Genomic DNA, 26,554 nt, shown 5'->3' on the forward strand with positions numbered 1-26,554 from the left:
ACAGTAAAAGTAATACTAAATTTCACACACTGAAAACAAAGATCAGATGAATTCTGGGTGCCAAAAAGGTTTTCACCATGATTTTTCTCTGTGGGCTACAATTTTACTCTGTCTATCCACATTTGGTATAATTTAGAGAAGAAGGAATAAGTGAAAGATAGGGGATAAAAATTCATATTCAACTATAGGTTACTAAAGTTAGCAATGACCATGGTGTGTACCTGTTACCTGTATTACCTGAACTTTAATTATGATTGATAATAAGAGAGTTGATAAGAAGAGTTTTGGAAAGTCCTACAAAAAAATATATTATTTAGGACAACAGTTCTCAATCTGGGTCTGTGAACTTTAATGAAAAATAAATACACACATTTTATATACATATATATATAAACATATGCATTAATAATACATATGCATCAATGTATTTTTTCACTTATCCTTAACTGAAAATGATAATTTCTTCCATTATGAATATATTCAGCAAACCATAGTAATATTAGAAATCTTTGACTTTGTTCCCAATAGAAATCATGCATATTTTCTACCACATTAAGTTGGTACAGATATCTCAAAATATTGTTTATGTATATCACTACTGCAAAATTACTGTAGGTATTGATTTTGTTATTTGATGCATTAATCAGATCAGATCAGATCAGATCAGTCACTCAGTCGTGTCCGACTCTTTTCGACCCCATGAATCACAGCACGCCAGGCCTCCCTGTCCATCACCAACTCCCAGAGTTCACTCAAACTCACGTCCATCTAGTCAGTGATGCCATCCAGCCATCTCATCCTCTGTCGTCCCCTTCTCCTCCTGCCCCCAATCCATCCCAGCATCAGAGTCTTTTCCAATGAGTCAACTCTTTGCATGAGGAGGCCAAAGTCCTGGAGCTTCAGCTTTAGCATCATTCCTTCCAAAGAAATCCCAGGGCTGATGTCCTTCAGAATGGACTGGTTGGATCTCCTTGCAGTCCAAGGGACTCTCAAGAGTCTTCTCCAACACCACAGTTGAAAAGCATCAATTCTTTGGCGCTCAGCCTTCTTCACAGTCCAACTCTCACATCCATACATGACCAGAGGAAAAACCATAGCCTTGACTAGACGAACCTTTGTTGGCAAAGTAATGTCTCTGCTTTTCAATATGCTATCTAGGTTGGTCATAACTTTCCTTCCAAGGAGTAAGCGTCTTTTAATTTCATGGCTGCAGTCACCATCTGTAGTGATTTTGGAGCCCAAAAAAATAAAGTCTGACACTGTTTCCACTGTTTCCCCATCTATTTCCCATGAAGTGGTGGGACCGGATGCCATGATCTTCATTTTCTGAATGTTGAGCTTTAAGCCAACTTTTCACTCTCCACTTTCATTTTCATCAAGAGGCTGTTTAGTTCCTCTTCACTTTCTGCCATAAGGGTGGTGTCATCTGCATATCTGAGGTTATTGATATTTCTCCCGGCAATCTTGATTCCAGCTTGTGTTTCTTCCAGTCCAGCATTTCTCATGATGTACTCTGCATATAAGTTAAATAAACAGGGTGACAATATACAGCCTTGACATACTCCTTTTCCTATTTGGAACCAGTCTGTTGTTCCATGTCCAGTTCTAACTGTTGCTTCCTGACCTGCATACAAATTTCTCAAGAGGGAGATCAGGTGGTCTGGTATTCCCATCTCTTTCAGAATTTTCCACAGTTTATTGTGATCCACACAGTCAAAGGCTATGGCATAGTCAATAAAGCAGAAATAGATGTTTTTCTGGAACTCTCTTGCTTTTTCTATGATCCAGCGGATGTTGGCAATTTGATCTCTGGTTCCTTTGCCTTTTCTAAAACCAGCTTGAACATCAGGAAGTTCACGGTTCACATATTGCTGAAGCCTGGCTTGGAGAATTTTGAGCATTACTTTACTAGCGTGTGAGATGAGTGCAATTGTGTGGTAGTCTGAGCATTCTTTGGCATTGCCTTTCTTTGGGATTGGAATGAAAACTGACCTTTTCTAGTCCTGTGGCCACTGCTGAATTTTCCAAATTTGCTGGCATATTGAGTGCAGCACTTTCACAGCATCATTTTTCAGGATTTGGAATAGCTCAACTGGAATTCCATCACCTCCACTAGCTCTGCTCATAGTGATGCTTTCTAAGGCCCATTTGACTTCATATTCCAGGATGTCTGGCTCTAGGTCAGTGATCACACCATCGTGATTATCTGGGTCATGAAGATCTTTTTTGTACAGTTCTTCTGTGTATTCTTGCCATCTCTTCTTAATATCTTCTGCTTCTGTTAGATCCATACCATTTCTGTCCTTTATCGAGCTCATCTTTGCATGAAATGTTCCTTTGGTATCTCTGATTTTATTGAAGAGATTCCCTAGTCTTTCCCATTCTGTTGTTTTCCTCTATTTCTTTGCATTGATCGCTGAAGAAGGCTTTCTTATCTCTTCTTGCCATTCTTTGGAACTCTGCATTCAGATGTTTATATCTGTCTTTTTCTCCTTTGCTTTTTGCTTCTCTTCTTTTCACAGCTATTTGTAAGGCCTCCCCAGACAGCCATTTTGCTTTTTTGATGATTAATAAAGAAGCAAATATATAACTATTATTATGTATGGCTGTGTAATAAATTACCCCCGGCCCAAATTAATGGCTTAAAAAATGAATACATATTATTTCACAGTGTCTGTGGGGTAGGAATCTTGCAAGACTTCGCTGTGTATGTTGGCTAAGAGTCCTTTACCAGGCTACAGTCATCTTGAAGTTCCACTGAGATAGAGTCTGCTTCTATGTGGTTGTGTGCAGGATTCAGTTCCTCACAGGTTGTTGGACTGGGTGCCCCAATTCCTAAGTGTCTGTTGACTGGAGACTTTGCTCTGTGTTTACTGTGTGGCCCTCTCCACAAGACAGGGCAGAGCATGACAGCTGCTTTCATCAGAGTGAATAAGAAATGGAGCAAGAGAGGATGAACAAGATGGAAGCCAGAGTTCTTTGTAACCCAATAGTGGAGGTGACATCTCATCATTTTTGCTGTATTCTCCTTTGCAAAACTAAGTCACTAGGTCCAGTCCACACTTAAGAGAAGGGGGTTGTGCAAGATAAGAATACCAGAAGGTGAGGATTATTAAGAGTCAGAAGCTGCCTATATCAGAACTATATAAAAAACTCAGTTTTAGTATTTTAATAACTTTACATTAATGTAATCAATTTCCTTTATATCCTAGGTAGCTTATTTTATGCATTTAAAAACACTATTCTGAAAAAGAGTCCATAGATTTCACCAAACTTCCAAAAGGGCACTTGGCTCTAATTTGATTCAGGTCAGGTACCTTCAACACCTAGGGGAATTTGTTAGGAATGCCTTCAGTTTAGAAACTAGCCTGCCTCATGTTGTCTTAGTCTGATATCCTAGACTAGATTACAACTCTTAGTGCCATGAAAATAGCATGGCACATTTGAAAACATAAGTTTGCTCGAGAATACTCCATAAATTGTTCTCAGTCCTACTCACCTGAATTAATATGTGTGTGGTGGAGGGAGAGAGGTGTACAGCCCTCTGTCAGGTGGAGGGAGAGAGGTGTACAGCTCTCTGTCAAGCATGGTTGATCACAATTAAACTTCTAATGCTTGCATATGGCAACTGTCATTTGAGCCTCAAAATCACCGTATGATATAGAAGGAACTGATTTCTCCAAGAACACACTAATTAACAGATCACATAGTGCTTTTTCCAACAATCAAGCTATGTATGAGAGTGAGTGAGTGAGTGAAGTCGCTCAGTCATGTCCAACTCTTTGCGACCCCGTGGACTGTAGGCCCCCAGGCTCCTCCATCCATGGGATTCTCCAGGCAAGAATACTGGAGTGGGAGATAGTGTTAAAAAAAAAAAAAAAGAGAGAAGTGATGTTAAGATTCTTTCCTAAGTCTTTCCTATGTGTCACCTGCTCTGGGCAAAACTAAAGATAATGGTTATCATCTCTGAATTACATTTTCTGCAAGCACAGCACTAGCTTTGTATATTGTCCTAACAGTCTAAAGTAAATTCTATTTTATAAAATCTCCCATATTCAGATAGAAGATAATTTGTTAACGATAATTGGGGACAATTCTCTTATTTGATTTGCTCAATAAAAACTCAAATGCATCACCTTCCCAAAGCCATCCTTTCTGAGTCATAGTACAGGTGATTTTCCTCATAGTTTTCTGATCCTAAACAAACAGCAGCCCAGTACTGTCAGTTATTTTGGATTTTCCAAGATGACGCAAGAAAATTTTTCATGAATGCTGCAGTTTTGGGGGTTGTTGTTGTTGTTGTTTGTAGCTTTTCCAAATGTGAATCCCTCTCAAGTCTCTACAATCGAGTCATGATGGAAAAGAAAAAGGGTCAAGGAACACTGACTTACTAACTAGTTAGGCAACACGATCAGCCAATCCATTTTTGTTGACCACATTTTCCTACTCTGCAAAAGGTTCCAAAAAAATAATAGAAATGATGTCTAAGCTCCTTTTTATCTTTAATACTCACTTTGCATCGTGAAGCATCAAGAAAAACTCTGGCGACATGTAGGACACGTAACCAATGTGGCAACACCCTGGGTCACTCAAGAGTGGCCTGAACTCTCTAGCTTTCAGCAGAGAAGAGGGAGGTGAGGTGAGGCTGATGAGGAAGGGAGGCGGTCACTCTTCGAACAACTCTTTCAGGGCTAGTCAGGAATTCACCGGGCGCAGGTAGGTGGGGCGTGTGTGTGTGGGGGGGTGCCTGCGTTGACGACAGAAGGCTACTTCCGGCTGTGCTGCGTATGACGTCAGGGACAGGCCGAGCCTCCTAGAAACGGAGGAGGAAGGGCTCGCGAGAGTTCTGGGAGGCCGCCCCGAGATTCCGGCTCCGCGGCGGCGGGTCCCACCTCCCGGGGGCGGGGCGAGGGCGGAGCGGGCAGAGGCAGCAGACGGTCGCCGGGCCGGCTGCGGTCCGTGCGGAGGCTGAGCCGGCCGCGGGCGCGACCGGAGGCAGGTGAGTGCGCTGATGCGGCGCTTCTTCGCGGAGGAGGCTAGGGGGTACGGCTTGCCCCTCCGGCCCCAACTCTGAGAGCCGGATCAGGAGAAGATCATATGTGTCTTAGGGTGTCCAGGGAAAGCCGGGCTGATTTCGAGGCTGGAAATATCTCCGGTGAAGCTCCGGTGACGGCCTTGGCCCTCTTGTTCCTTGGGGTGATACTGGCCCCCGGTGTCCGGAGAGGTGGCCTGGGGCCCGGGGAGGAATCTTTGTCCTTCCTGGCTCCTTTGGCCTCTCCCCTCCGCGGTCCCCGAGCCCCGGGCTCTCTGTCCCTGCCTGGGCTTCATAAACAATAACAAATGTGGACCTTCCCCTGTATCCCCTGCTCTCCCGTCCGGTGCCCTCCAGCCGATGCCAGCGAGGGGAAGGCTTCTGGGCATGGCTATTAGATTGTGGGGGCTGTTTGTGTACCATTCCTAAAAACTGATGCGTCAGATTGCTAAACATTTCTCAAATAGACACAGTAAAAGACGTCCAGCTCCCAGAAGCCAAGGAGTGTTTAAAGTCGGTCTCTCAAAAATCGGACCCTACCGCTGGAATCCTAGACCCTTCTTTTCACCATCATTTTCTCCCACTCCCTTTTTTTCACCTTTACTACGAGGGGACGAACGAGTGGTTGTTTGGTATGGGTTAAAATAGGGAAGGTTGTGTCCGATGGAGGAAGGAAACATTTCACCCTTAAAAGTTGCCAGGTAGAGAGCAAAAGAACTAACTTTATTTTCAAAATCGGTGGCCTCCCGTTTACTGATACTACTTTTGTTTTATGGGACCGCTTTTCGGATTGTGGATTTGGAGGAAAGACATAAAAAGAAGTGGGGAGTGGGGCGGGGAGAGCTGGTGGTGCAGAGAGTAGTGGCTGGTCCAGAAAGTATGATGCTAGTGTTCCTCACTTGATAAAATGCAGAGCCAACGCTCCTGTCTATTTCACGCAACTTGGGATAAGTTTTGATAGAAGCCAATTGCTTGGAAAAGGTGGACTGAGTATTAGCTTTAATACTACTAAAATCTGAGGAAACAGCTTTAAGTGTTTCAGTTATGCCTCCTAGCTGTAAGCTGGGAGTGAGACTTGGTTTTTAGGGGGTTGTGAGTTGGGGTCGGGGTTAGGCCTTATGCTTATCAGGTCTCCTTACTTTAAGGCAGGGTTTAGTGTTGTTTAAGCCCAGTTTTGCTTACTGAGGGCAGGTTTTTGAAAGTTCTTTGTCTCGGTCATAAATGTATATAAGATACTGGAAGCCTCTTTGTGTTTGGTTTTTCTTTGTATGCCTCAGGATATATAAAACAATTAAGTTTATTATACTGTCTATCCAGGAGCTGAGAGGTATTGTATGTGAATTGACCATTCTTGTGACTATATAAAGGGAGAGAAATTCGTCCAAAATAGGATGTTTAAATTATGATGGCATTTTTTCATTGCATAGACTCGTCAGAGTACCTTTCTGTAAAAGATTCTGATCTCAGAGGAAGTACAATGGATTAAAAAAAAAAAATTTTTTTTTTTAATCTGGCTTAGCATTTGTGGTGTTCTCCTTGTTCAGATGGCTAATAACATTCCCCGTTTACTTGGGATATGTTTAGAATGAGAAACAAATTGGGTGTTGTCTTTGTAATCCTTTGGAAGCCCCTGCCACTGGGGAATGAAAAAAAAAATTAGACTTAGGAAAACCACATTAAATGAGTGCAATTCTTCTTTAGCCTTTTGTTTTTGAGTTTCTTTTTAAATAAATCATAGAATGGAGACCAGAAATATTTGTGCAAATAAGGTGTCCTCAGCAGTTTTTATGCTGAAAAAATTAATTTCTAAAGGTAACACACTATAAAAACAAAGGAAGAATCACAGTTTGTAGAAAGGGATAATAAAGCAGCAGCCTCAGTTCAGCCATTTGTTCTCAGAAAAGTCCTGTCCTCTCAAAGTTCGGGCTGCAGCATCATGTTAGCAAAGTTGGATAACACTTCAGATAGTGTTTTCCCAGTGATCTGGGATAAGCTGGAGGCTCTTTTGCATGTGTGTGGCACTTTTTTGAGAGACAGAAAAGGGCACAAATCAAAGCCAGAAAGTTCTGCATCTCAATGTAATGTGAAAGTGATTTTATTTTACATAAACAATGGAGGGTGAATCAGGCAAGCATATTGTCATCTAGCAACCCCAAGATTATGTTAAAATTAGCAGATGGGTAAGTTATGATTAGGTTGACTTGACATATGTGGAAACTATGCTACTGTATTTTTATATTAAAAACACCATAGACTTTTTGAATGAAATAATGAGAGAGCTTTTAAAGCATAAGAAATTTAAAAAATTAATTTAAAAAGATAACCTTGGTCAGTAGTTAAAAGATATGAAGTGAATCCTTTTTCCCTACCTCCCAAATTTTTGTTTAAGTCTTAAGAGAGTGTTTACCTAGGTATGTCCGGTACTAATGTGTGCTGATTACATAAAGCTCCTTTCTCCAGGTAAATGTTTTCTAATTGATTGACACAGTATTATTGTTCAGAACCTTTAGAGAGAAGGAACTGAAGGGCAACAATGAGTAGTATTTGCTGCCCTGTGCACTCAGATGAACTGTGGTCTTTTGTCTTTAACCTGATGGGAAGAAGATATTCCTAAATAACTATAATACACAATCCATTTTGTGGGGAAGCCAAGGAGGAAGGGGTTAAATTCTACTAGACCAATTAAAGAAGGCTTTCATCAGGGAAAGACATTTGTGTAGATGATTGAGATGATCTAGTCATATGATAATCATCATAAACAAACACTTTATATAATGCTGCTTGCTCCTAAGCCGTTACCGTGCTAATCTACCTCGGTTTAATCCTTAGAGCAACTGTGTGGAGTGGATGTTTTTATTCCCATTTTGCAGACAGAGTAATTGAGGTATCTAGAAAATGGTAAAGCAGGGGTTCCCACCCAGGAATTCTGACTTGTATCCTTGTGCTTAACCAGTCTCCTTGATTTCTCTCCCACTTTTGATGATGTTGGTTTGGGAAAATGCATTCATCTGACACCTAAATTTAGGGACCTGTTTTCTAGAAAGAGCTCCAAAGTGGTGAAAACCCAGGTAAGTACGTTATTTTGGGCATGTTAGATACTGACTCCGTTTTTAGAAATTGCTCTTGGTGCACATTAGGGTGTAATCCTTGAGTGGGGTTTTGATAAATTTGATTCATTACCTAGTAGCAGTACCCGCAAGGGTTTACAAGAGAGAAGTTGTAACTATGTTAATTCCTTTGCCTAGTGGAATGTTTGAATCATTGTATATTTTGGCTTGTAATTTTTTAAAACCACTTGGCACTGGGTATTTTTTGGATTGAATTGGGAAGTTGGAATTTAGTTAATTATTGAACGTCAGTCTCAGCAGCCCTTTTTATTTTTTATTTTCACAACAGCTAAATTTATAATCAGTGAATTTGAATAGTGTTGAACACTTGAATCAGTGTTTTGAATAGTGTTGTATAAAATGAGAGAAGTTCAGTCACTGATACTTTTATGTTAGGGCAACTTTGAAAGCTCTTTGGGGTTGTGAAATAAAAGGTACTCTAGAATTGCACTGGGCCCAGTACTAGGCTACTTGGTAAATGCTTCTTTGTTGAATGAATGGTCCAACTGATTTTATTTAAGAAGTTTCAGGAGTGGTTTGCACTTGTTGGTTAGGTATTGAAGTCACTTTAAATTGAATTTAAAGATAAGGGGAAAAAAATTATCATTAGACCATACTAACCATATGGATACTTAGCTGTCCTTTCCTCCCAGCAAGATACGTACCTTTGTGAGAGCCCTTATCAGCTGTGCTCGTAGTATTAAGTAGAGCTCTAGGGGCGCAGTTTTTATGAATGAATATAAGTATCCTCTCCTTGTGTGAGTGTGGTAGATGGTAGGAAACCTTGACAAGGTTAAAACCTAATGGGAAAAAGTGGCAGAACAAAATCCAGGATTTAGAGCCCAGTGTATTTATATTATTACAGTAAGACGCAAATTGCAAAACACATTAAAAAATGTTTTTCCACACAGCCTGAATTAGTAGTGATGGCATATTATTTCCATTTATCACCACCTGATTGACAAAATTTTGGGGATCTTCAGCCCATAATTTCAGGGAGATGCTTTTAAGTCTACCCTGCTTTGTTATTAAAAAAGAAAAATTACACATTCCTTTAAGTACAGGTTTTATTTTGAACGGTTATTCTCAGTAAGGAGGAGTATGAGTTGGGCAAACTCAAAAGGAAACCAGACATACCCTCGCCTCCTTGCTGATAGTAATTTTGGAGGCATCTTTTCCCATCATAGGCTAGTTTTGTCTCCAATGAAAGTCCACTGAGAGCTGTAACCTCCCTCAGACCTTAGCAGTTACAGGTCAGATAGTGAGTTGACCGTTCATGTTGATGTTGTGTAAATTCAGAAAGGCCTCGAACTTTGGGAATTTGTCTGTGGCTTATGACAGTAGTACTTGGACTGTGTTCAGCTTTTAAATTCTTAAGCTCTTTGCCTTCCCCTGAATTAACCCTAGACAGGTTGACAACCCAAGTGGGTGTTGATTCTCTGGCCACCCATATGGAATGTTTCCTGTTTTCCTGGTCTTTTGCTGATTCTTATTGGTTCCATAGGGCTTCCCATATTGCTCAGTGGTAAAGAATCTGCCTGCAATGCAGGAGACCTGGGTTTGATTCCTGAGTTGGGAAGATCCCCTGGAGAAGGGAATCGGTACCTATTCTAGTATTCTTGCCTGGAGAATTCCATGGACAGAAGAGGAGTCTGGTGGGCTACAGTCCATGGAGTCGCAAACAGATACAGCTTAATGGCTAACACTTTCACTTACTTTCACATCAGATCTCTGATTGGTGACATGGGTCTTAACATCCATGGATGCAGACTTTGCACATGTTAGAGTGTTTAAGACGCTGAGCTCATATGCAAAGGCAGTGTCCAGTGTTTTTCACCTTTTACAATTATTTGCTATCTCTTCATCTGCTTCAGGAGGGGATTCAATTCCTCTTCTTCCTAATTTTAGGACGCTTTTACTGTTTTTGCAGTTATCAAATATGATGGCGTTAATAATGATTTCCCAGGTGACCCTACTGGTAAAGAGTCTACTTGCGAACACAGGAGATGCAAGAGATGCGAGTTCGACCCCTGGGTCAGGAAGATTCTCTAGAGGAGGAAATGGCAACCCACTTCAGTATTCCTCCCTGGAAAAATCCTATAGATGCAGAAGGCTGATGGGCTACAGTGCATGGGGTTGCATAGAGTTGGACATGACTGAGCTACTGAGCACATGCATGCGCATGCACACACACACACACACACACACACACACACACATCATCTCAAAATCAATCACAGATACAGCCACTTCCCCAGAATAAAAAACAAGATGGTAGAAACTGAAATGATTCTACATGATGTTGAAACCATCTATTTTGGGTCAGCAGAGTTGTGGTAGCTTTGCTATGGAGCCTCACTTTCATTCTTTCTATGAATATTTGGAAAATTGCACTAAGCACTTTTTTTTGTCCTGTTCTCCTTCTATACAGTCATTGCTCTTCAGCTTTTATGACTTGGAGATTTTGGCTACGCTTCTCTAGATTCTTCAGCAGTCCTGGAAGCACAGTAAGTAACTTGTATATTTAATACAAAAAATGCTTTGTGGTAATCCATGTTTTCCAAATGTTGTCACCCAGCAGTGGAATATAGACTTAGCTCTCTGTATTTCATCTTCCCCGCTGACATGTTCTTGGCTCCTTTTTCTCCCTGAATGTCACCAATCAGGGTACAGGTCTAGTAATAATTTTACCAACAACAGTAATCATTTGCTTAATACTTACTATGTAGCAGATATAGTACTGAGTACTTTATATAAATATTATCTCATTTAATCCCACAGCAACTGTCTGAGCTGTTATCTCTAGTTACAGACAAGGAAACTGGAGCCCAGTGGGGTGAAGGGACCAGGACCACGGGAGTAGCTGAGTAAATAGTTAAGTGGCAGGGTTAGAAACTGATCTCTGAGATCCAGGGTTGCTTTCTCTTATATTGCTTTATTTTATTACAAAAACCTTCTCCTGTGGTATTTAATTTACCTTCTCCTTCTAGTCTCACCTGAATTTTGTTTCTTTCCTCTTCTCCCTCCTTTTTTTAGGAGTTATTTACATTTTTGATATAGAACATAAATTCCTTTGGGAAAAGTATACAGAAATAACTTCAGCTCTGCCCAGATTTCGTATAAGGGGGGACCTGCTCTTGGCGAGAGCTAACTATAAGAAGAATACTAGTAACACCTTATGTTTGTATTGTGCTTTAGAGTCTTATAAAGCATTTTTAGACATTTTCTTGGTTAATCCTCAAAGCAAACTTAAATTTGTGTCTTTAGATTAAAAGCTGCCAAAGGTAGTTTGCTAAGGCTTCTGCAAAGTTAGTTGATGAGACAGTTTTGGGCCTCAGCAATTTTAATGCTGAAATAAATGATGTAATCAAATGTTCTGATTTCACGCCAGTTGGGAGCAGATATATATCATTGTAGCACAGCATTTTCCTAAAGGGTCTTACTGTTTTGAGCTTTTTTGGTCAAAATTGAGAAATTGGAATTTTAGTTCTGCATTTTGAATCATAAACTGTTTTAAATCCTCAATTCTTACAGTTCAGGTGAGTGATAGTTAAGTTTCTGTCTGCCTCATCCTGCACACAGCTGTTGGATTTAACTAGATTAATTATGATGAAGGAATGGGTGGAGGGAGGATAGATACTGTTTCAAAAGTGAAATTAAAGAAAGAGGGCTTGGTGAGGAGTTTTCCAGTAGCTATGTTTTAGGAAACCGATTATAAGCTTTAAAGGATGGACAAGCTACAAGTATTCACCTATGGAATTTGAGTGATCAGAGAGTTTATTGAATGATCCATTTTTGAAATACTATCATGTACATGTATCTTGCTTTATTAATTTAGTGTTTGCCCAGCTGTGGACATTTTTACTTAGCTGAGCACTTGTCCATTGACTTGCCCCCATTACGGAAACGCCATAACATGTTTGCCCTTCATAATGATTCTGTATGTGTAAGCAGGGGCTGACTTTAGAGACTGGGGAGTTGCCTTTTGTTGTGTTTTTACAGTAGTGACCCATTGCATTTGGACACATCTTTCAAATCTGGTTGAGGATGTTCTCCTTATGTCCACTATTACTTTGCCAAACAGAGTAGACTTTGTATTTTGGTGGCGAAAGTGGAAAAATTTCAGCCTTGAATTGTGCGTATTATTTGACCCACTGATATTCTTAATACTGGCAAATCCTCAAGGAATCACAGACTCATAATATTTTCATGAGCTTAATCATCACAGTTCAACTGGACACTTTATTAGGTACCGTGGCAAAATAGAGACACGTGAAAGGGATTGCCCTTCTATTTAGGAAGGTTCAATCCAGTAAGAGACATAATGTATGAGTACAAATAAGTGTAAATCAAGCAGAAAGTGATAAGTAACAGGGTACTGGGAAACAGAAGGAGAAAAGAGTGCTTCAGGCTGGAGAGATTAGAATGGCTTCCTATATCAAGTGAAATAGAAATTGTCCATTTATGAGTGAAAGACATGCCAGGGGAGGGATTAGCATGAGTTTGAAATATCTCTATAACACCTGATGAGTTTTGTGTTAATTATTTACTTCTTTCTCTGCCCTTTTGGATTTGAGCCCATTCAGCTTAGAGAACAGGTGTTTTTCAGCTTTTCATTCTCTGCATCATCAACTGTGCAACCTGGTACATTTAATTAAAGTTCTACTTTAGTAAGATTACAGAGGCAGTAGTGTATATGGGATGGATTCAAGGGAAGATGGACTGGAAATGGAAAGACCGAGGAAGAGGCTGGTTTAAATAATCTAAGATTGCACTCATGCTCAGTTGTGTCTGACTCTTTCATGACCCCACGAATTGTAGCCCACCCACGGGGCTCCTCTGTCCATGGCATTTTCCAGGCAAGAATACTGGAGTGAATTGCCGTTTCCTTCTCCAAAAGGATTCATAGTGAAATTTTCTAAACCTGGTGGGAATAAGTAAATTTATATTGAAAAAATAAATAAATAAATAAATAAACCTGGTGGGATTGGAAAGGAGACTTGGATGGGTGAGTGTTGGCCCTTCATGTTGAGACATAGGGAGTTCTTTGCCTCTGTGATTATATGTGAGGTCTGTGTCCTGTTCCAGGAGATGCAATGATGGAAAGACGAGTTGTACCCTCAAAGCAGGCAGGCAGCTGGATGGAAAGACGAGTTGTACCCTCAAAGCAGGCAGGCAGCTGCCGAGCTACCTCACAGTTTAGAGATAATTGCAATAGCATATAGCTGCTGTAATGAAAGAGCATCAGGAAGAAAGGAAAAGGAGCACCTGTCGGAGAATCAAAGGTTTCCAGGGAGGTGGTGGTGTTGGAGCTTAGACTTGAAGGGTGAGTAGGAGTTTTTCTGGCCAGCAAGCAGGAGGAAGATATAATAGCAAGAATGTGAGAGACTAGGGATTGATTACTTTAGTGTTGGGACAAGAGGCTAGGTAAGATAAATGAACTTGTCCTGGTAAAATAACTTTTTATTTGCTGTGTTTTTCCATATTTAGTTTATTTAGCTTCAGCACTCTGAACTTTTGTAAGGAAATGCTTCTGTTGCCTCTTATAGCCTCCTGGAAGCACCTCTGCTGTGTTTCCCAAGTCGGCTGCCAGGGATACATTGTCTCTTGCTCCCATTTTGTGAAATTAAACAGAAAAGGTAATGATACCATTAGCCAGAGAGGAAAAAATCCTAAAACCCTTTCCTTTGATGAATGTGTGGAGCAAGTAAGCTTGTTGTATGAGAGTGCAGCACCAGAACACAGCTTCAAGAGCACCTGACTTGAGAGGAACATACTTATTTACCTTTCCCATAAAGTTTTATGGTGCCCCTAAAACTTTCCCAGAATTGTAATATCTAGTGCTGAAGTCCTTTTATTCTGGATCTAGCCTTGATTTTTTTTTTCACCATCTTCTCTAATGCTTATTGTGTTGTAATTACTTAGTAGGACTCTAGACTTCAAATGGTGTCAACTGTTACCTCTAGTTTGTCCTGTTTCTCTCTGTTTTGCTCATTTAGAAACCTGCATCTGCAAGTCATGGAGCCTCCCCATTAGACTGCTAGAGCTAAAAAGCACTTGTGGTTTCTTTCCCCAAAAGTTTACTTGCTGCAGCCATTTGTTTTCCTGTCCTGTGGATTGGGCCACTGACACAGAATATAGTTAAATTGTTTTCTAAGGACAACCAAAAAGTTCATTGTAGACTCCAGTTAGATTTATACCCATTGTATTTCTAGGTGAAGGGTTGGGGGGGTGGCAGCTGTGTTAGCTTTACTGCCATTAGTGGTAGTAAAAGTTTATGGGTACTGCCAGGAAGAAAGCAAAAGACAAGGGCAGGAGAAGAAAGAGAAGGCGTGCAGAGGGGCAGGACAGGTTTTGACCGGGGGCAGGAGAAAGGTGCATATGGTTGAAAGAGGTCAAATATCTCTGACACCTGTTCCAAGTGTCTCTGGGTGGAACTAGTGTCATTTTTTAAGGTGAAATTTTAAGTCCTCTCTAAAAATACTCTGGGTATATTGTTGTGCCAAAAATGACAATTTGTTTTAATCAAACATTTCTGGATTTAATTTTTTAAAATGTGTTTATATACCCGTGTCTCTGTTTTTAGAATTGAGCAGAAAGGGAAACAAAAGCCAATACACTTTAAATATTAGTGGAAATTATAGCTACATTTTGGAAAACCTTCAAGACTTAAAACCATAGGTTAAGTCTAGCCCCAGTCAGGCACAGGGTGACAGAAAGGGAAAGGAAGAATAAGTAGGCACATGTGTTTGGGTAAAACTACATCCAGATACCAACCGTATAACAGGACCCATAGAGGGGAACATAGAACAAGAAATCAGGTGAGAGCCTGTGCTCTCCTGTCTTGGTCAGTCAGGGACTCCTTCCCTTTATGGAGACATTATCAAACAAGAAACTTAAGTTCCTCAAAGTGTTTTTTCATCCTTGGACAAACATGGCCAAAGAATTAAATTAAGTATGAAAAAAAAAAAGTATGATTTTAGTTTTTCTGTAGTGGTGATAAAAAGTTTTCTCAGATTGTAAGAAATACTAGATTGAATTAAAGTCTTTGACTCATTTTCAGAGGTGAAAGATCCTATAGAGTCAGATAGTCCATTTCTGTGCTGTGAATTCCCCCTAATTCTTGGTAAGTGGGTATTTAGTCTTTGCCTAAATATTTCAGTTCCTTGCAAAGAAAAGAAACTTAACAGATCATGAAATCACTGACTTTCATTGTCCTGAGTGATTGGTATTCTCCAGCCTTCTGTCCCCAACCCTCTGCTTACTTCTCACACTCTGGGGTCTGGATGATTTCATAGGCTCTGATGTTTCCTTCAGTGACTACTCTGATGATGACTTTCAAACCAGACCCCTTTTCTGAGCTTGAGACTCCAATGGCTCATCTTTCGTAGACATCACCACCTGGGTGTTTTTCCAGAAGACTCAGTGTTACCTTCTCCTTTCCCAGAATCTGTTTCAGGCTTCTTACCTCCTCCAGTGCACGGTATTATTCTCTTTGGTTGTCCCAGCCGTAAAGCTGGAAATCATCCTTGACTCTCCTCTTGTTTATCACTCACATAAACTCTTAGTTGCAGCATGTGGAATCTAGTTCCCTTTCAGGGATCGAACTTGGGCCCCTGGAACTGGAAACATGGAGTCTGAGCCCCTAGACCACCAGGGAAGTCCCCATCTCGGCTCTTTCTACAATGTCAGTATCTTCATGTGGACTCCAAATTATTGAAATAACCGTCTTTTTCTGCTACCAGCCTTGTGCTCTTCCAGTCCCTTTTATGTGTGGTTGCCAAAAGGGTTCTCAAACATAAATCGGATTATGTAACTCCCACAGTTACAATTTCCAGTGATTCTCCATCATCTCCACCGGATTCCTTACCATGGCCTGTGACCTGAGTCCCTTCCAGAAGTGGTGCCCTTTTGCTTTTCTAGCCTTCTCTTTCCTTACCCCCTCTACTCACCTCTGCAGCTTTCTCTGACCTTGAATCTTACATGCTTCTTTCTGGAATTCTCCCACACTCTTCTGGGTAACTCCCGTGCTTTCTTTCATACCCTGCTTAGGTATCTCTACTTTTGAGGTTGCCTTCCTTGATCTCGCACCTCTTGTTCAGAGTTAGGTACCCCTCCTTTGCATTCCCACAGCATCTTGTAATACAACACAATCATAGCTAACATTGAGAACATTTCCCATGTGTCCAGACTTACTGAACCATGCCTGTGCCAGGCCTGGGACAGTATAAATTGAAAAACTCTTCATTACGCAGATTTCAACTGATTCTCATCACAGAGTTAGAGATAATTTCATATCACTGAAAGAATGAGGAAGGAAATGGCAACCCACTCCAGTATGCTTTCCTGGGAAATCCCGTGGACAGAGGAGCCTGGCAGGCTATAGTCCATGGGATCGCAAATAGTCAGACACGACTAAGCAACTAAACAACAGCAAGAGTGACGACTGAGGACAGCTGTCTCAATCTTCTCTGTCTCAAGCTAAGCGTGTTCAAATTTGTTCAAATATCAGGGATTTCAGACTTTTTACTTTCCTGACTACTCTCTTCCACATGTGTTATATTTTGTTAGTTTTCTCTCTTAAAATGTGTGGTTCACTTTTAGATAAAGTACAGTTATCGTACAGAGAAACAGGACTTCACAGGTTTGTGGTACCTGGATATAGAATGACACAACTTAATGTATAGACTTTGCTTTTCCAGTTCCATAAATGTCAATTTGTGTGTATGTGTGTGTCCAGAAATATTTGGGATTATGGAATCTACTTAATATTTAGCAAGTGACCAGGAGACTGACAGAGAAGCAAGATGTCAACTAATGAATTTATTAATATCACTGTGAGTAGAACGGAAACTTCATAATTTGGTCAGCACACTGTCACCCCAGTAGGACAGTCTACTTGGGAAGTGGTTAATTCTAATCAAAATAGGTCATCTTAATGAGGAGTGTCACTGAGCCAGGAGAGCTGATGGAGCCTCTTTGTAATAAGGATACACCTACCAGCAGTGCTCTGGACATAGTTAGCCAGACAGGTCCAGAGCACTGTCTCTGTCTCAGACAGTGTTGGGGAATACAGGCAAAATCTTGCTTGTTAAACTCCTGTCCCCACCCCCAACAGATTAATGTAATATTCTTCTCTTAACGGGCTCACCAGGTGGTGCTAGTGGTAAGGAATCCACCCATCTATACAGGAGACACAAGACATGCAGGTTTGAGCCCCGGGTCGGGAAGATCCCCTGAAGTAGGAAATTGCTCCCTACTCCAGAATTCTTGCCTAGAAAATTGCATGGGCAGAGGAGCCTGATGGGCTACAGTCCATGGGGCCACAAAGAGTTGGACATGACTGAGTGACTGAGGACCTTCTGTTAATACAGTCTTTCCTTTAGCCAGACAAAAACACAATTGACAATGTTTCAGCTTTCTTAGGAGAAGGCAATGGCAACCCACTCCAGTACTCTTGCCTGGAAAATCCCATGGACGGAGGAGCCTGGTAGGCTGCAGTCCATGGGGTCGCTAAGGGTCGGACAGGACTGAGCGACTTCACTTTCATTTTTCACTTTCATGCATTGGAGAAGGAAATGGCAACCCACTGCAGTGTTCTTGCCTGGAGAATCCCAGGGACGGGGGAGCCTGATGGGCTGCTGTCTATGGGGTCGCACAGAGTCAGACACAACTGTAGCAACTTAGCAGCAGCAGCAGCAGCAGCTTTCTTAATTCATATTCTGTTATAATCCAGCCTCCCAGAAAGTACACCATGCTCACTTTTGATTGGGTTTGAGTGTTCTTAAATATTTTCAATTATACCTTTTCTTGGAATTACTTATGTTGATAGTCATTTCTAATTCTTTTGGTTCATGCTGTTATTACTCCCAGAGGGTGACTTAATTTTCAAATTGTGAGGACATTTTACTTTGTCCTTTTGTACTTACTATAGCACATTGCCAACTATGGAAAACTTCTCCAGGTCAGAACCCAGTGATACAGCCTAGTGTATGGCATTCATCTTGCTTGTTTCTAATCTATGTCTATCAACTAAGCCTAAGATTGAGATCATGTAAATTTTGAGGACAGCTTTTCCATACTTTTAATTTGTGTCAAGCTTTATTCAGCAAAATCTTTAGTTGTTCCTTATGTATATAATAGTTTATCACAATTTATACTTAGCATTTGTTTTTGAATCCAAATATAATTTTTACCTTCTTTCTATTAAATTTCATTTGTTAAAGTTAACCTTCTGTTAAAATTAGTTTGGATTCTGACTCTGCTGTCCTGCTCTTGGTTATTCTCCAGGATCTATTCATCCTCACGTTTTGATAAGAGTGTCATTAAAAGCTTTATCTGGTTCATTGTTAGTATAACTGCTGAAGCCCCATAAGTCTTGTATAGAACTTGTCTATGAGCATTCTGAGTTTTATTGCTTTATAAACACATCTCAGTCCATGTTCCTCATCTTTCTCCCTTACCCTCTAAAAAACTTGGAGAGTGAAGCTTGTTAAATACCTTTCAAAGAGTCACATAGATTGTTTGCCTTGTAGGTTTGCCAAGAAAAGAAGTAGAGTTACTGGGCAAGACTTGTTTCTCCTGAATCCATGTGGATCTTTAGTGACCACCCATCTTTGTTCAGAAGCCATCTGCTTTATGATCTTTTTTCGAATACTCTTCAAGCTGGGTGATAAGCCTAACATTATTACTGATATTAGTGTTTCATCATATCCATGCTCTTTTGTAATGTTCATGTTAGTGTTTTGTAATGTTCATGCTCTTTCCTCATTTTGGAGGATTGGGAGGCCTGTGTTCTGTCTTTTAGCAGAGCTCTCAGGTCTCCATAATCCATCAAAGAGTACTTGTCCTCAGCACAGTTCACAGGCAAATTCCTGGTGTGTGACCTTGTCAGCTGGCTGAGTCAGAAGACCTGCAAGGCACTGGGGGCAGCTCTTTTGTGGCCCCCGCCATCTTGGGCTTTGGTTTCCTCACCCCATGGACTCCACTTCCGGCCGTTGTCCTGAGGAGGAGACCAAGGAAGGAGGCCGAGTTCAAGTGGGGGATGCACACTGGACAGAGAGTTCTCTTTAAAGTAGGAGCTGCACCTACCTCTCAAGGACATTGTAAAATAGAAACATATAAACTGTAAGGTGGTATTCAATGTAAAATTTTTAAAAAGTGACAAAAAGGTAGAGGTCGTTCTTTTTTCCCTGTCATGTGTTAACTACACCGTTCACTTTAACCAGTGTACCCAGGCCTTTTGTAAATTTTCTCTCCTGGACATAAATTCAAAAGCCCCTTTGGTACCCTTGATGGTTTTCTTAAGCTCAGCTCACTGTGGACTTTTTGCTTCCTGATGTCACCCTGAGCTGCTTTTCCAGGTGTCCATGTTATGTGTTGTCTTTTATCTGTGTCTTTTAAAACCTCAGTTCGTTGGAGAGCTCTGTGTGCAGCTAGTCTTTTCAGACTCTTCTCCTTTTCTCTGTTGCACATTATAACCAGAATGCCATTTTTTTTTCTTTATACCAAATCATTTCAGTTGTACTTTTTTCTATGTAACTAGAGTGAACCAGGGCATACTGTTTGGTTCTATCTCTTTCCACATGTCTTTCTCACTTATCTTCTTTTTTTAGTTCTCTCACTGTATCTCAGCCTTCTTTCCTAGATTATTCTAGTGATATAGCTTTAAGAATTATTTACTTTAAAACCCAGCAGTTTAAACCTGTTATTTTATCAAGTCCTGTGTGGATATGAAACATCTTCCTAGTTATTCTTTTTTTTTTTTTTAATTTTATTTTATTTTTAAACTTTACTTAATTGTATTAGTTTTGCCAGATATCATCTAGTTATTCTTTTAAATTCATTTTCAGTTTATAATTTACTTTCAATCATGTCTGACTCTTTGCAACCCTCTGGACTATAGCACACCACACTCCTCTCTCCGCGGGAATTCTCCAGGCAAGAATACTGAAGTGGGTTGCCATGCCCTCCTCCAGAGGAACTTCCCAACCCAGATGCTGAACTCAGGTCTCCTGCATTGCAGGCAGATTCTTTACTCTCTGAGCCACTAGGGAAGCCCAAATTTTCTTTCAACTAAGTTTGAAATGTTCACTATCTCCAGGGCAATAATCATGTTTTCTACTTCCTTTGTATTTTCCTTGTTGCCTACATGCTTGGTCATGTCTGACTCTGCGACCCTATAAACTGTAGCCCACCAGGCTCCTCTGTCCATGGGATTCTCCAGACAGGAAAACTGGAGTGGGTTGCCATGCTCCCCTGCAGGCGATCTTCCTGACCAGGGATTGAACTCTCATCTCCTGCAGCTTCTGCATTGCAGGCGGATTCTTTACTGCTGAGCTACTGGGGAAGTCCCATTACCTGGCCCATAGTGGATGCTCAGTATTTTTATGGGATTAATTAATCAAGGATAGTTTAGCTAGAATTCTGTTCTTGAGAACTTCCTAAAACATATGACTCATCTTCCCTTTTAGAGTCTCAACAGGGTTTACTTTTCTTTCCTCTGAAGTTTTTGTAATTTCTGTTCCCTAAGCATGTCCCACATTCCTGTCCCCAGCAATTGTAGAGTTGAGAGTTACTCTCAGGTTTTCCAATTAACCATTGCTCTTCAGTCAGCTGATTTCTTCCAAGTAGTTGTATTCCTATCCAGAATGTTTCTTTCCCTATGTGAGAGATGAAGGTTAAGCAAGGCATTATCAGTGCCTTGAGTTTTAGCTATAAGAGAGCTCTAGCAAATATCCCAAATGTTGAAGTCCCCATTACAGCTTGGTTTCTTTCTGTGTCAGCTTCAGCCTCTAAAATAATCCAGACCAGCAGTTCTTTATGTTTCTAAGTCCCATCCCTTCAGATCTCAGTGATGCTTAGTGGTATTATAACTTATTTTTAGCTTATTTTTATAACACTAATTTTCTTTCTTTATTTAATCCCATATTCTGGACATGGGTTTGCAGGTATCTAAGGCTGCATTGTTGCTCACACCTTTCCCATTTCTTCTTCTGCAATAAATAACTTGCTGAACCATTCTCACTATTGTCATTTTTTAAAGAGAGCCTGACCAGCTGCTTTCATTGTTGCAGTAATATCTGAACTTTTTCTATCTCTTTTTCCACTTTAAGCTTAAAGTCCACTTGATCAGTAAGTCAAAATTACATAGTAACTTCTGAGAATATGTTCAGAGGAAACAAAAACACTAACTGGAAAAGATATCTGCACCTCCATGTTCATAGCATTATTTACACTAGCCAAGATATGGAAATGACCTACGTGTCCATCAGTGAATGAATAGATGAAGAACTTATGCACACACACATACACACACATACACACTTGAGACAGGTTCAGAAAAGTGAAACATAAATGAGGTTGGAGAAATCAAGAAAACCTTTGTAAAAGATGGGAAATCCATTAGGCTTTCAAAATAAAAGTGCAGATGAAAGGAAAGGCCATTTTTATGTTTAGATTTTCCAGAGCTTGGTGGTAAGATTGATTATGGCATGTCTCTTGGTTGATGAGGGGTGAGACCAGCAAATAATGGAAAATAGAGTCAAGTAGTTAGGGTGGAGCCAAATTATGGGGTTTAATAAAAGCCAGGCAGAGAAGTTAAGATTGGAATGGAAAAAAGGAGACAGCTTCGAAGTTTTTGAGCCTCCGAATGACATCATCCAAATCCTGTATACAGAGCCGTGATTTAGAGAAGGGTGAGATGGCCTCGGGAAGACCCGCTTGAACGCTGGTACCGTCACGTAGGGCTTCCCAGGTGGCGCTAGTGGCAAAGGACCCACTTGCCAGTGCAGGAGACATTGGAGACACGGGTTTGATCTCTGGATCAGGAAGATCCCCTGGAGGAGGGCATGGCAACCCACTCTAGTATTCTTGCCCGGAGAATCCCTTGGACAGGGAGCCTGGTGGGCTACCGTCTATGGGGTCGGAGCGACCAGCATGTGCACACGCACCATCATGTTACTGACAGTGCGGTCAGGGGCAGAAGTATGGGTGAGGAGTAAGATGCAATGGGAGAGAGATTTCAATAGATTTTATTAATGAACCCAAAATGGGAAAGGAAGAGGTGTATGAAGGCTGCTTTCCAAGATTCTGATTGGGAGAAAGGTTAGTGCCATGGCTAGAAATGGGGTTGTTAGCAGACTGGCTGTGTACACATTTACTTTCTGACGTAATTAAATGTAAGTTTTTTGTAAGATGTTTAAGTTGAAAGGAAGAAGCAAGAAGTAGGAATGAAGAGATAAGAAAGTGTGTTACTCATCCTTGTGGAGTATGGCTTACAGGCATAGGGAAGGGTGACTTCTCTCTCTGAAAGTTCAAAGACAGAGCCAAGAACTGGCATTCGTGGATGGCTTCTTAAAGATAAATCTGAAGAGATTCTGGTATTTATGTCGGTTGAAATTACTTTGAAAGTGATCCCTGCCCTTGGTGATAAAAGACATGTAGTGATATTTCAGGAAATTAGAAAGTTTGAAAAGGTATCAAGTTTTCAGTTACCTTTGAAAAAATATCAAAGGAAAAACAGATAATTATTGGTGACTTTCTGGTCTTTTTCTTGTGCATCTAGAAGAATAGGAAATTTATACATATATGTAAGTATACATGTGATACACATGTACATGTGATCATACACTACATACACTTTCATAGCTTGCTTTTTTTGTTTAATGTTGCACCGTAATCATTTTTCCACATCTTGAATTACTTCTTAAAAGTACTATTCTTTAAAAACTATATTTTCCCCATCATTTAGATTTATATTTAATCAACAGCTTTATTGTTGAACACTTAGATTGCTTTGAAATTTTTTTACCCTGTTAATAATACTATAGTAAACTTTGATAAAATATATATTCTTCAGCTGTTACTTAAATATGAGCTCTCTGAAAGCAAAGACCTCCATATCTGTAGGACTTGGAAGAATGCCTAGACATAGGAGTTGCTTAATTAAAGAAAAAAACAGTTATTGCCAGGATGGAAGAAGACCATTAAATTCTCAGTTCCTCTTACTTCCTAAATTCTGATTCCATGCATACTTCGGAATCTTATTGTGATTTGGCTGTCAGTAGGAATCTGGTTGTAATGAAATGACTGGCCATGTATGTCCACATGACAGGTGTTCTTCCTTCTGTCACTGTCATATTTATCATTCTTAATCATTTTTGAGGGGTACACAGCACAGCATGTGGGATCTTAGTTCCCCGATTGTGCCCCCTGCTCTGGATGTGTTTTCTTTTGAAGAGCATTATCACCTTATTTTCCTATGGTAATAAAAGCACATTTTGAAGAACTGGCTGACCCAGTTCACAGATTCATTTTACTTAGGGAAAACTTTAGTAGAAAACTAGAAACTTTCTAATTGTATTAGGGGAAGCCTAGTGTAAAACCTTTTAACTAAGAGGTATGATTTGAAACATATTTTTGTACTGGAGGCTTCTATTGAACTCTACCTAAACCAAATAAGACCTGCTAAAAGCTGTAGAAATAGATTTATTTTTTATACTCCATCCAGATCTTTTCTGTTGCACCTTATGCCTATGTTATGTATTGCCCCCAAGGGAATCACATAAAGCTGTCACCATGTTCATGTAACACTTGAAATGACTGTTCCCTTAGTTACTAAAGGGTTGTATTTGGTTATGGGTTTTGATCCCAACTGCCCAGGGTTTGGCTTGACCAGATCAGCTACTGAAGACTTAGATATCTGAATACCTTTCACCAGCGTATCATCTGCTCTCACCTGGCTTGGGGATATTCTCTCTGGTATGACCTCTGTGTCATAAAATGTTCCCCAGTTTGTGTTATAGGAAATATGAATCCTAAAAGATCACAATGTAATTCACCATGTTAAAAGATTCTAGAGTCAAGTTAAGGAAATTCTATTTCTTCCTTAGGAGATTTATCTGTTTAACCCATTAATCCTCAAATTTATTTCACACCTGGTTCCCGTTTTCCCTTAGACATCTAAGAAAAAAATGTTTTATAGAACACACTTGAATAACTGATGCTTTGAGTCATTACTGTGTTGTTTTTCTGCTTGTGAATCAGTTTGGTTCCATTTTAAAGTTTTAGGGTTTTTGTTTCTGCTGCAGATTTTAAAGTTTTCTTTATTTTAAAATTGTTACTTTTCTAGTCTGCAATGTATACATTGTTTCAGTGATGGATTCATTATGTAGACTTGCCTAGGACTCATCTAAAAGGAATACATGTTAAATTGTTTTTTTAAGATTTTGAACTGTGTTACATGTTTGTACAAAATAAGGAAAAATAATGAAACCGACCACAAAGTATCTTCCAGGGAGTTTAAAAACTAAAACTTTACCAGTATCCCAGAAGCTTCCAGAATGCCCTTCCTCCTCCGAGCTGTCTTTAATTTTATGGTAAGCCGAAGAGTCAGACACGATTTAGTGACTGAACAGCTAGCACTTCCTGGCTTTTACTTACAGTTTCATCACCTTGGAGTAGATCCCATTGAGTCAGTATTATTTTTTAGGTTTGCTTGTTTTTTTGAACTTTATATAAATGGAAACATTCAGTGCATAATCTTCTCTTACTCACTTCCTTTTTTTCCAGTTTATGTTTCTGAGATTCACCCAGGTGGTGGTGCCTTGTTCATTTTCACTGTGGTGTAGTTTTCAGTTAGATGAATGTACCAGAATTTGTTTTTATTCCAGTTCTATTGATGGTCTTATATTAGACCGTATAATAGAATATATGGTCTATAGAATATAATAGAATATAGTAGACCATATAATAGAATCTTCTATTCTATTTGTTTCATACTTTTTTTATCTGTAGTAACAATGTCCACTGAATGTTGTTAGGTATTGCCCTTGTGCAGGGGTATCTTTTCTATTTATACCTAGGAGTAGGATTGCTCAGTCATTGGCTATTCATTTTTGCTAGAACTAGATGCTGACAGCCTTTTTAGTGTTTGTGAATTCAGTGTGTGAACTGATACCTCATCAGGGTTTTAATTTTCATTTCCTTGATTAGAATTGTAGTTGAACATCTTTCATTATGTGTATGGGCCATTTTTGTTTTCTGTGAAATTCCTATTTGGGATTTTTGCTCTTTTAAAAATTTTGTTGTTTGTGTGTTTCTTATTGATTCATAGTAATTCTTTATGTATTTAAGATACATGTATATAGTTTAGAACAGTGCCTGATACATAGTAAGAACTGTTTAAGAATAACTTACTATTATATTACCATTGTATTTAGTTCTTTATTTTTATGTTTCAAATGTCTTATGCTAGTTTGTAGCTTATTTTTCATTGTGTGATGCTATATGTTTTTTAACCTAGTATTTTAATATGTATAAATTAAGTTTTATATAAAATCACCATGGCAAATTCATGGGGCAAATGTTACATTTCATAACTTATAACTTTTCAGTCTTCAGTGTCATTTTTGTTGCTGCTGCTCTTTTTTCCTAACCCCAGGAAAAATTAACCTATTTTGTTTCCTGTTCAAATTACTGTAGTTTAATTCTCTATGCTGTAGCCTAGTTAGAGATGCAGCCATCTCTCCAGACATATTGTAATGATTTTGAAGACAAAATATGTTTGGCTTCATTATTTCAAAATTAAATACTCATAACTTAGGGCCTGCCTGAAATCTGTAACAGTTGCCCATAAGAGATTTAAATGAATCCTAAACTGTTATTATAATTGAGTGGTTGAGTCCTTATGATGTTAAGTTCTTTGAAATATGTAACTTGCCGACCAAGCTGTTAATGGATTATTTTCTTCAGCTTAATCAGAAATCTGATTATCTCCTGATAGATTCTTCCACATACTAGAAGGATGGTGAAAGGGGTATGTTAACAGATTATCAAGTTAACAACAGTGACGATGGACAGCAATAATGGTAATAACAGTTTCTCCAGATTGACCACTCAAGTGTCGGGTACTATCCTAAAGGCATCACATGTAGTAACCGACAAAAATTTCTTTAATCAGTGAGAAAACTAAAGACTCAGGTGAATTAACTTCTCTAAGATCCAAAGCTAGCAAGAATGGAATCCGATTCAAACTCAGTGAGTCTAGTTGCAGTCTCAGAAGTAGATTCCTAAGGTAGTTATCGACTTGGTATCTAAAGTGTTACCTCATTTAGTTTTAAAAGAATTTACCTAAAGCTCTGTATTGTTTTTTAACGTAGTGGTAAAAGAATGGAAAGACATTTTCAACATGGTGGATGGAATCAAAATAGGAGGAGAGCTTGGAACTGGAGTTGCCTTGTGTGTCAGGCTCACATCAAAACACTTTGGATCTTTGTGAGTGGACTGTGGCCTGTGAAAGATTTCAAGAGCTCCATAGCCTTTAATTCAACCTCCACCCCATCCCCCGTATGCCATTGTCAACTATTTGGAGAGGGAAAAATGGGGGAAAGGCTTTAGAAATACCATAGAGAGC

The 26,554-nt window shown here is 39.8% G+C and overlaps 1 protein-coding gene across 2 annotated transcripts in view; it reads left to right on the top strand.

Annotated features, from left to right (window-relative positions):
- The first annotated feature begins 4,860 nt into the window (after positions 1-4,860).
- The window catches only part of STK38L (serine/threonine kinase 38 like), an 80,204-nt gene continuing 58,510 nt past the window's right edge, over positions 4,861-26,554 (top strand). The window contains exons 1-3 of one of the 2 annotated variants that reach the window (XM_044941269.2): positions 4,861-4,999; positions 10,571-10,646; positions 13,689-13,778. The gene's annotated coding sequence lies outside the window, so the exon portion shown is untranslated. The remainder of the gene's footprint in view (positions 5,000-10,570; positions 10,647-13,688; positions 13,779-26,554) is intronic. The other variant, XM_025283416.3, reaches the window with a different exon arrangement.

The sequence above is a fragment of the Bubalus bubalis genome, chromosome 4 (genome assembly GCF_019923935.1).
Source record: "Bubalus bubalis isolate 160015118507 breed Murrah chromosome 4, NDDB_SH_1, whole genome shotgun sequence".
Taxonomy (NCBI): domain Eukaryota; kingdom Metazoa; phylum Chordata; class Mammalia; order Artiodactyla; family Bovidae; genus Bubalus; species Bubalus bubalis.